Source organism: Engraulis encrasicolus, chromosome 9, assembly GCF_034702125.1.
Source record: "Engraulis encrasicolus isolate BLACKSEA-1 chromosome 9, IST_EnEncr_1.0, whole genome shotgun sequence".
NCBI classification, from domain to species: Eukaryota; Metazoa; Chordata; class Actinopteri; order Clupeiformes; family Engraulidae; genus Engraulis; species Engraulis encrasicolus.
This window is the reverse complement of record NC_085865.1, coordinates 31,841,222-31,851,221: the sequence shown is the minus strand read 5'-3', so window position 1 is coordinate 31,851,221 and position 10,000 is coordinate 31,841,222. Positions and strand designations below refer to the sequence as shown.

General features: G+C 42.9%; 1 protein-coding gene across 3 annotated transcripts in view; it reads left to right on the top strand.

Moving 5' to 3' along the window:
- The window catches only part of LOC134455693 (5'-AMP-activated protein kinase subunit gamma-1-like), a 152,847-nt gene that overhangs the window by 7,792 nt on the left and 135,055 nt on the right, over window positions 1-10,000 (top strand). Inside the window, exon 1 of one of the 3 annotated variants that reach the window (XM_063206914.1) lies at window positions 8,891-9,160. The exons of the other annotated variants lie outside the window; for them this stretch is intronic. The gene's annotated coding sequence lies outside the window, so the exon portion shown is untranslated. Of the gene's footprint in view, window positions 1-8,890; window positions 9,161-10,000 lie in introns of those variants that run through there. 3 annotated transcript variants of the gene reach the window in all.

The window sequence follows — 10,000 nt, the reverse complement described above, 5'->3', positions numbered from 1 at the left end:
GTATTTTTTACTCTACTAGAAAAGTGACTCTCCTTCATATGCTTATCACTTCAGGTCTATAGTTCTGGATTCTGGATAGGCCTACTCCATTCCCCTGTAAGACACGTGCAGTAGATGAAAAGATGTACAGACTTGAACCTCAAGCTCCTCTGTGCGACTCCTTTTTCTTCTCACTGCATCATTGTTTTGGAATTACGCACCGAGCGAAACTTCCCAAAGTAAGACAAAGGCGCGGACGCCATCTCTACCTTCACCAGACTTGAACCTCATGAATCTCTTAAAGCGGAGTGCAGGTTATTCTGTATTGGCATTGGAAGAGTTTCTAAAACTAACGTTTGACATCAGTAGTATTGGTTGAGACAAGAGAGGATGTCTTGGAGGATTCTGAAAGCATCTTGCAGTCACGACCCGACTATTTTTGTCCCCTCCCGCACACACTCCCCACCCGCCCTCAGTGCTGATGCTGAAGGATAGCCGTCCTCATAACCTTTGACCCCTGAAAAGCCTGACCCATGCTCTGATTGGCTGAAGCCCCAGCAGAACATGATTCAGCACATCACCAATCAAGGCAAAGATGACACACACACACACACACCCACCTCCTTTCCTCCATCTCAAACCTTTGCCTTAGCTTACCACACTCCGTTGCGGCTCTTACGGAACACTCTACCTCCCTTGACTGGCAGTATTACAGAGGTTTTTATATTTCCATTACTCACATTTTTCACATTTGCTGTGTTTGTTCCAAAAGGCTGCACACAAATTCAATACTGCTCAGTGCTCACACAAATCACAAAACATGGTTGTCAGTTCACATGTTCATACATGAAACATAGTTTCCAATTGGCGGACAATGTCTGTGATTAGCAAAAAAAGTGTCAAGATGTGAATTAGTGCTAGGTTTCGCTAACTTCAGGGGTATTGTGAAATATGAGTATTAAGGTTTGGAAATTAACATAGTTTTAAACATTTTTAAATCTCTGTAAAAGACGCCTAAAAGTGCTAACCATTGCTGACAGCAATTGTATTAAATGGATCGTAGATTTATTTTGCTGTGTGAAGAATGAATGTTTGGTACCATACAGCATGTAGACTGTACATTTGTTTACTGTAAATAGGACATGGATGACACTTGTTGGAATCTGGAAATGGTTTGTTGCAACCCAGACTGTTTGGATTTTCAACATGGAGTCACTGTCCCCAATGTACACAGACACACAGAAGCATGGGTGCCACACACACACACACACACACACGCACACACGCACACACACACACACACACACACACACACACACACACACACACACACACACACACACACACACAGACACACACACACACACACACAAGGCCAGCCCACTGACCTCCATCCTGTCTCCAGGAAAATATGAGAAGGAGGTGCTGTGCTGTCGTTGTGCCTTGCTCTCTCTCTCTCTCTCTCTCTCTCTCTCTCTCTCTCTGTTTTTCTCTGTTTTTTGTTCTTCTCTCTCTCTCCCTCCTCTCTCTCTGCTCCCTCTCTCTCCTCCCCTCTCTCTCTCTCTTTCTCTCTCTCTCTCTCCCTCCTCTCTCTGCTCCCTCTCTCTCCTCTATTCTCTCTCTCTGTTTTTTCTCTCTGTTTTTTGTTATTCTCTCTCTCTCTCTCTCTCTCTCTCTCTCTCTCTCTCTCTGTCTCTCTCTCTCTCTCTCTCTCTCACCTGCCGGTATGTGTTGTACAGTAGTGCAGAGGTTATCAGGGCACCACCTCAGCCAGCCTCTCGAAGCAGCCCAGTCTCCTATACGGAGGGCAGAAGGAGCACGTCCCTGTCCTGTCCTGTCCTGTCCTGCCCTGGCTGCCTCTACAATATGGAGACAGCATTGTTGTTATCTGTTGTGAGGGTCAGCAAGGGCGCTCTGGCGCAGACTGCAGACTAGACGACTTGTCCTCTTCTCAAGGCTGCTGGCCAGACCGTGGTGAGCCTCTTTTCCACTTTCCTCTTTCAAGGCAGACTACTGTATTAGCCTTCCTTTACCTCTTACCTTTCTCAAACAGGAGTGTGATGGTTCATATTACCTTGAGAACAAAATTGTATGGGCTGTGGTGTTTTTGGGTGGGTTGTCTGTGCTAGTTCTTAAGTATTATATATTATTTTTACTAGCCTATATAGTAGAGTTGTATGAAGTGGAAGTAGCACTTTTACAGTTGTAAATACAACACTAGTGATATTAAGTTGAAACCCTGTAATATCATACCACTATTGTTGTAATAATTACATATGTAGGAGTACTTCTATTTCTACTTTATAGGCCTACAACTCCTATAGGCTATTAGATATCTAGCCCAGTAATAATCCATTTGCTTATGTTCTGCTGTGTTGTGTTTTGTTGATGTTGTGATATAACTTGTGGTGAAAGCCGCGTTTCCCTTTTTAGTGGTGAGAAGTGAAGTGGGTTTCCACATATCAGTTGCCTCATTCCTGCATGCCCATGCTGCTGTGGTGGTTACTGTATGTGCTGCAGTTTATTGTTTTTTTGTTTTTTTAAAGGGACACTGTGCAGGAAATGGTCAAAAAGGTACTGCAACTATGCTGCTCATTGAAACTTGGCTGCCTATTGCCAAATTTGATCTTTACATGAAAGTTTACTAGTAATAAACAAGTATTTCCTAGTATGGTCCAAGTAGAGTCATTTTTGCAGCTGAAAATGGCTATTTTTGGAAATTTAAAATGCTGGACCATGGAGAAGATCCCCCTTTTCATGTATGAAAAGTGCAATTTTTCCAGTCGTAATGAATACTTAGAATTTGATGGTGGTGCTAAGTATTCATGAAAAAGGTAACATTAGTGAATGGGCAGCATGAATTCTGGAAATAAACAACTACAAATCTCGCACAGTGTCCCTTTAAGATATTTTTTTGGTCTTTTAGACTTTATTAGAGACAGGACAGTTTGAGAGAAAGACAGGAAATGTTTGGGAGAGAGAGACGGGAAAGGGTTGGCAAAGGACCGGGGCCGGATTCGAACCCGGGTCAGCCACGTAGCAGACGAGTGCCCTACCATTAAGCCACGGTATGGCCATGTGCTGCAGTTTTGAAGCCAATGGATGACTGTTATTCTCACCACTGACATATCTGGTTAATATTTCATATTTATCAGTGATGGGCAAACTGGATTCAGAATATACAGTCCAGTGCCACATATTCCAAATGTCCTGGTTTTTACCTGTCCAAATGCCGTAAATTAAAGGTTAAAGCAGGTTACTGTATTTGGAATATGTGGCACTGAATTGTAGTGGTTGACAATCAACTTGTCTTGAAACGATGAAGACACTACATTTAATTTCATGCTTGGTTGATTTTGTTTGCAGTAGTGTGTTCTTGCTCTGTGCGTTTCCTGGGCCATTGTGTGAACAGCACATTACCAGGGCCGGATTAAGATTGCCTGGTTGCCCTATGCTAAAGGTTGCTGTGGGCCCCCCTGGAGGGTAAATTTTGCCACAAATTTACATCTACAGTGTCACAGCTACGAGCTAGGAATTAAGGACAACATATCTACCTACTGTTCTCAGCATGACAGGTGAATTATCAATATTGCATCTTGTCACAATTCTGCATTTTTTCACTTTGGCCAATCAGGCCCCCACTGGCAGGTGGGAGCCCATAGACTGCAGCTATATCTAGCCAGTGCATTAATCCGACTCACTGCACACTATACTCAAGTCTGTGCAGAGATTTGTTTCTGTGATTGACCTGATTGTAGTATGTGTGTCTGCCTTGAGATAATCCTTTGTGGATCGTCAGGTGTGCTTATTATCAGTCGCTACCTTTTTGTTTTCATCACGCCCTTTAAAAATCATCAGGTCTCTCAGCAGACAGTTTGACATTTGCTTCCAGAAATGCTACCAGCTGTGACATGCACATCCAAAGCATGATTCACAAAATTGAGCCGAAGGGTTCAAGAGTTTATCGTTTACCTAAACAGAATTAACCGTGTTTTCCTCCACATCTATTCTTATTCATTGTTTCTCCATGTGAAGTTTTGTCCTTCTCAACCACAAGGCTTAGTTACGGAAGCCTTAGCCTCTCATCATCTGTCAGCTATCAATTGATACACAATGATGTATGTTGCCTGCAGTGAATGACCAGACAAAGTTCAACACAATAGGTCACCAGTATGAATGTTTGCTCTCTCTCTCTCTCTCTCTCTCTCTCTCTCTCTCTCTCTCTCTCTCTCTATCTCTCGCGCTCTCTCTCTCTCTTCTCAACCACAAGGCTTAGTTACGGAAGCCTTAGCCTCTCATCATCTGTCAGCTATCAATTGATACACAATGATGTATGTTGCCTGCAGTGAATGACCAGACAAAGTTCAACACAATAGGTCACCAGTATGAATGTTTGCTCTCTCTCTCTCTCTCTCTCTCTATCTCTCGCGCTCTCTCTCTCTCTCTCTATGTGGTCTGTATGGTTCTTCTGTGGTTCAACTGGTGCTAGCCTTCCAAGATACAGAGGTGCCAAAAACTTGGTGAAAAAAATCAACACTAGTGACTTCACACCTCACTGTGTAACTGGTCAAGTCTACCCATCTTGAGCAATGTACTCATCATCACCATCAGAGCTGGTTGGATCAATTTTGTGGCAGGCTTTTTCTTTCCTTTACTTGAACCCAGTATTGACACCTCTTTCTGAGATTTGATTTGATACTGGCTTAAAATTGTGTAATCAGAATTGCTTCTCCCAGTTTTTACTATCCCAGGACACGACACAGTGTAATAAATGAAATATAAAGCATTGTGATTTGCGCGTCATAAACAACCACTGTTGTCAGGGCTTAGCAGTTACAGCAGCCGGACAGGGTGGGTGTGTGTGTGTGTGTGTGTGTGTGTGTGTGTGTGTGTGTGTGTGTGTGTGTGTGTGTGTGTGTGTGTGTGTGTGTGTGTGTGTGTGTGTGTGTGTGTGTGTGTGTGTGTGCAGGTATAATATGCCTGTGTGTGTGTGTGTGTGTGTGTGTGTGTGTGTGTGTGTGTGTGTGTGTGTGTGTGTGTGTGTGTGTGTGTGTGTGTGTGCAGGTATAATATGCCTGTGTGTGTGTGTGTGTGCACGCCCGAGTGTGTGGCCACACTGATTCTGTGTGTGTGTGTGTGCACTGCAAGGGTTTCAAGAGAATGAGGGAGGGGGAGATTTATGGCATCATCATCAGTCATGACTATCATTCATTGGTGTGGCTTCAGCATAGTGGGGTGTGTGTGTGTGTGTGTGTGTGTGTGTGTGTGTGTGTGTGTGTGTGTGTGTGTGTGTGTGTGTGTGTGTGTGTGTGTGTGTGTGTGTGTGTGTGTGTGTGTGAGTGTGTGTGTGTGTGTGTGTGTGCGCGCGCGCGCGCGTGCGTGTGTACATGCATGCGTGTGTGTTTTGGGAGTGAGGTTGAGGGGAGCAAGCGGAGGTGTCATGTGAGCTCAGCCCTGAACCTTTGGTCACCTCTCGCTGGCCTCATGGTCACATCACTCATGGCCACCATGGCTGTGACAGTTCCACATGAGTTGCCCATGCTTTAGCGCACCATACATATGCACATTTGTTATGCCAGGATGTCACACACACGGCAGGAATAAATCCGCCCCTCTGGACAAGAGTAATGAGTGTGTCGTTCTATTTATGTATTGGTTTATTTATTTATTTATTTATTTATTTATTTATTTGTTTGTTTGTTTGTTTGTTTGTTTGTTTGTTTGTTTGTTTGTGACTACAGGGCTTCACCAGCTTGTAATAGGCCTACTTTCTATGGTTTAATTGCGTTGTACTTATGATGGCTGGCAGGCTGGCAGCTTTTTAACTGACCTGATTGATGTTGTGAAGTAAAGTGGATATAAAGCGGCTATGCTGTGAATTTCCTCCTCACTCATCCATGTGATTATTTCACTGATTAAACAGGGATGTATGAACCTGTGTGTGTACATTCTGTATGTACAACCTAGATGTACCTGTATGCATGTGTAAAACCACCAGCACCAGAAAACTCTATAGTGCACAATGCTGCACATGCACTTGCCTTTTGACCCTTTGACATCATTGCTCCGTTACAGTACTTAACTGCTGTAGCTTCGGTATGCTAACAAGCCAAAACGGCCCTCGGATTAATGCATGCACAGATTACAGTAAAGCTACAAGTTTAAAGCATGCTAATTAAAGGGACACTGTGTGATATTTTTAGTTGTTTAGGCCTATTTCCAGAATTCATGCTGCCCATTCACTAATGTTGCCTTTTTCATGAATTCTTACCACCACCGTCAAATTCTAAGTATTCATTATGACTGGAAAATTTGCACTTTTCATACATGAAAAGGGGGATCTTCTCCATGGTCCGCCATTTTGAATTTCCAAAAATAGCCATTTTTAGCTGCAAAAATGACTCTACTTGGACCATACTAGAAAATATTTGTTAATTACTTAGTAAACTTTCATGTAAAGATCAAATTTGGCAATAGGCAGCCCAGTTTCAATGAGCAGCATAGTTGCAGTTGACCATTTTTTTGACCACTTTTTTGACCATTTCCTGCACAGTGTCCCTTTAAGTCAGAACAATTACATATTGTGAACAATAAACAAAAAGAAAGGTAAGGAGGTAGACAAAACATGTAAGGGGGCTGGAAAGGAAGGAGCTAGGAAAGAAGACAGTAAGAAAGGAGGTGAAAAACAAACACTGGATTCATGCAGAGAAAGTTCTACTCTCTAAATGGGGAAAACGTAGTCCCATAGTAGCCTAGCTCTTGCGGATGTTGCTACCCATTTCTCCTTTTTACAGTAAATAATATACCTTTTGAGGTACACTATATGCGTCAAAAAGACACACCATATACCATTTGAAACAAATAAAAGGAGCATTTTGTTTCTAGTATACCTTACTTGTACCTGTGATACTCTCTGTGTTGGTTGGCCACTATGAGCAGCTCCATGGCCCTGTTCCCAGTATAAGAGCGGAGGTGAGGTGATGTTTTGCTCTACTCTGCTCTGCTCTCCTCTCCTCTGCTCTCCTCCTCTGCTCTCCTCTGCTCTGCTCTGCTCTGCTAGGCTCTGCTCTCCTCTCCTCTCCTCTGCTCTGCTCTGCTCTGCTCTGCTTGGCTTGCATGTGCGTCTTGCTGAGTCACCTTTGGAGGGCCTGAGCATGCTAATGAGGCTAAGCTGGCCATGCTGTGCTGTGCTGTGTTGTGCTGTGTAGCCAGGGCTGGACTGGGACAAAAAATCAGGCCGGGCATTTTCGGCCAAGACCGGTCCACCAGGCATTGAGAGAGGCAATGTAGCCTGTGACAGTATTTTAGTCATCTATTACGAGCTATTTTGACCAAAACAGGTAAAATTAATATTCAAGTCTGACTCGGATAGGTCAGCAGTACCAGCCTGAGGACTGATGCTACTACACTGAGGGGAGGTCCAGGCCAAAATCATCAACAGTCCACCAGGCCCTGTATGCCACATGGCCAATCCAGCTATGTGTGTAGCGGGGACTAATGCCTGCCTCAGGCCCTCTGAGCCGCCAAGCCTGAACCACAGCCAACTTTGATTGCTAACTACTGTAAGCTACAGTAATGTAGTGTACCGAGCATGGAGGGTGACCTCAAGAATGCAGAGTGTGTAAGTTTTTTTTTTTATGTGTGTGTGTGTATTTTTGGAAATGTTTTGCTCACCTTTATACTGCGGATGTCTGTGATCCTCATACATCCAAGTCATCATGGGCCATTTTGGTCAAAGTCAGTTACTGTGGGGAGCTTTACTCACAGTAGAACTGCTTGGCTGCCTTGACTTTACAGTATGCTTACCACTCTCGTGTCAGGAGAGCGCTGACAGAACATAAGGAGGCAAAAGGAGGAAGATCAGAGAGGTACCTCGTGCCAAGTGGCTTAGATGACTTGACTTCCTTTTGGCTTGGTTTTGAAAGATTTCTTTGCCAGACAGAATTGAATTTGCTCTTAAAGTTCAAAAATGTCCAGCCTGGGTGGGTGTGCATGACTGACTCGTGTGTGTTCTTTCAGAATTTATCCTTGTCTGATCAGTCTTTTCCTTGTCGTGACTTTTGCTGTTTGTTGCTCCAAGATGTAAAATATTCACATGTCTTTGGAATGTCTTGTTGTCCATCTCATAGTAAAGGTCCAGAAGCATTTGTTCTGTCTACGTTGCAAATGTGAGTGACATGAAAAGCCTAATGCTGTGTTTTTCATCACTGTGGTCGGGACCCCTTGTGGGGTCACCTGAAATTCAAATGGGGTCGCCTGAAATGTCTGTGTGAAAATGAAATAGCCTACTGATAAGTATTAGTAATTAATATAGCACAATCATTAGTTAATAGAGTAGAGTATCATTTATTGATCCCGAGGGAAATTAAGGTGTCAAGTAGCATACATTACTTACATAAATACAGAAGAGGACACAAAGACGTCACACACATGCATGTATATTGCACATTTATTATAATATGCTGGTTGAAACACTGCATACAATCTTACACAGGGAAGTCAAAATGGGGCCAAGGGCCAAGAAAAGGTTGTTTTGTATATGTTGCAAATGTGAGTGACAGGAAAAGCCTAATGGGAATATGAAGTGCCTGTACTTCTCATGATACTTACATTGATGCATGGGTGATAAGCGGCTTCCTTGGAATGGCATCACATGTGGCTCACACTATTCTGAGAACTGACAAAAAAAATGTGATGATTTCATCAGGGAGAATGTCAGGTTCGTGTTTCACGTGAAAACCGGTTTTCTGCACTTTACCCACGTCCCGGTATTTCCAGTGTCAGCTGCTATATGCATACAAAGTAGAAAGAATGTGTGTGTGTGTGTGTGTGTGTGAGTGTGTGTGTGTGTGTGTGTGTGTGAGAGAGAGAGAGAGAGAGAGAAAGAGAGAGAGAGACAGACAGCGAGTGACAGACAGAGAGAGACAGAGAGAGAGAGAGTAGGTGTTTAAAAAACACACACACAAAAGAAATTTGCTTAAAAGAGGAAGTATGCATTGCTGGGGATTCTGTGTCCTGATCTGTGAATTCCGTAATAGTTTCAATACCAATTTACAAACGCGCATGGCCTCTTATTTGGTAGTTTCAGTTATGGATTACTGATAATTTCACAAAACTGACATTGGCAGAAGACTCCAATGGCCCCACAATTCTGTGTCACTCATCTGTTTATTTTGATCAGGTAGGTCTTCCTTGCTTGCTGCTTGCTGCTTACTGCTTGCTCAGTGTAGGAGAGGTGTTGTCCCCTGGAATATCAACAAATAAAATGCTGTGTGGTAGTACTGTAAAAGTTTCTTGCTTTGGCGTTCGGTTTGAATTCATCATCTCTCTGTGTGTGTTCTTTCCTGTGTTTTGCACGCACTGAATGACGGACATGGTCTGTGACGGACATAGTGTAAATAAATAATGAGACTAAACTTGAGCCTGCTGTTTATTCTACTTCAACTTTGACTTTGAAGAGTCAGCATAGCCACTGATTTCGTAGTTTCTGTTCTGGATTACTGATAGTCACAAAGCTGAGTAACACATTGTTGGCAGAAGTGTGTCAATGTGTCTGATCTGTTTATTCTAACCAGGTAAGCCATGCTTTCAGCTGTCAGACTGTCTAGGATGTCTTAACTGTGACTCAGCTTAGGTACTATATGAGAGAGTTTGTCTTTTGGAATATCAGCATACGGAATGTGAAGGATCAGACAAAGTTTTGGGGTTCATTTTCTATTTACTATCTCTGTGGTCTTTCTTCAATATTCAATATTAGATTCAAGTTTTAAAAAAAATACATTTTATTATACTGGTATAAGACAGTACAATTATATGTGTTTCTTGTGCTTAGCATGCACTGATGATAATGGTGATTAGGCAGAAACACATCTCTGATGGACGAGGTATGAATACTGTAGGTAATGAGAATAAACTTGTGTATGAGGTTTCTTCTACCGTAACTTTCTTGTACTTTGCAAGAGGGAAATGTATTCTGATATTCTATACAGTGTTTGATGACTTTTGCCCTCTTTCTCTTCAG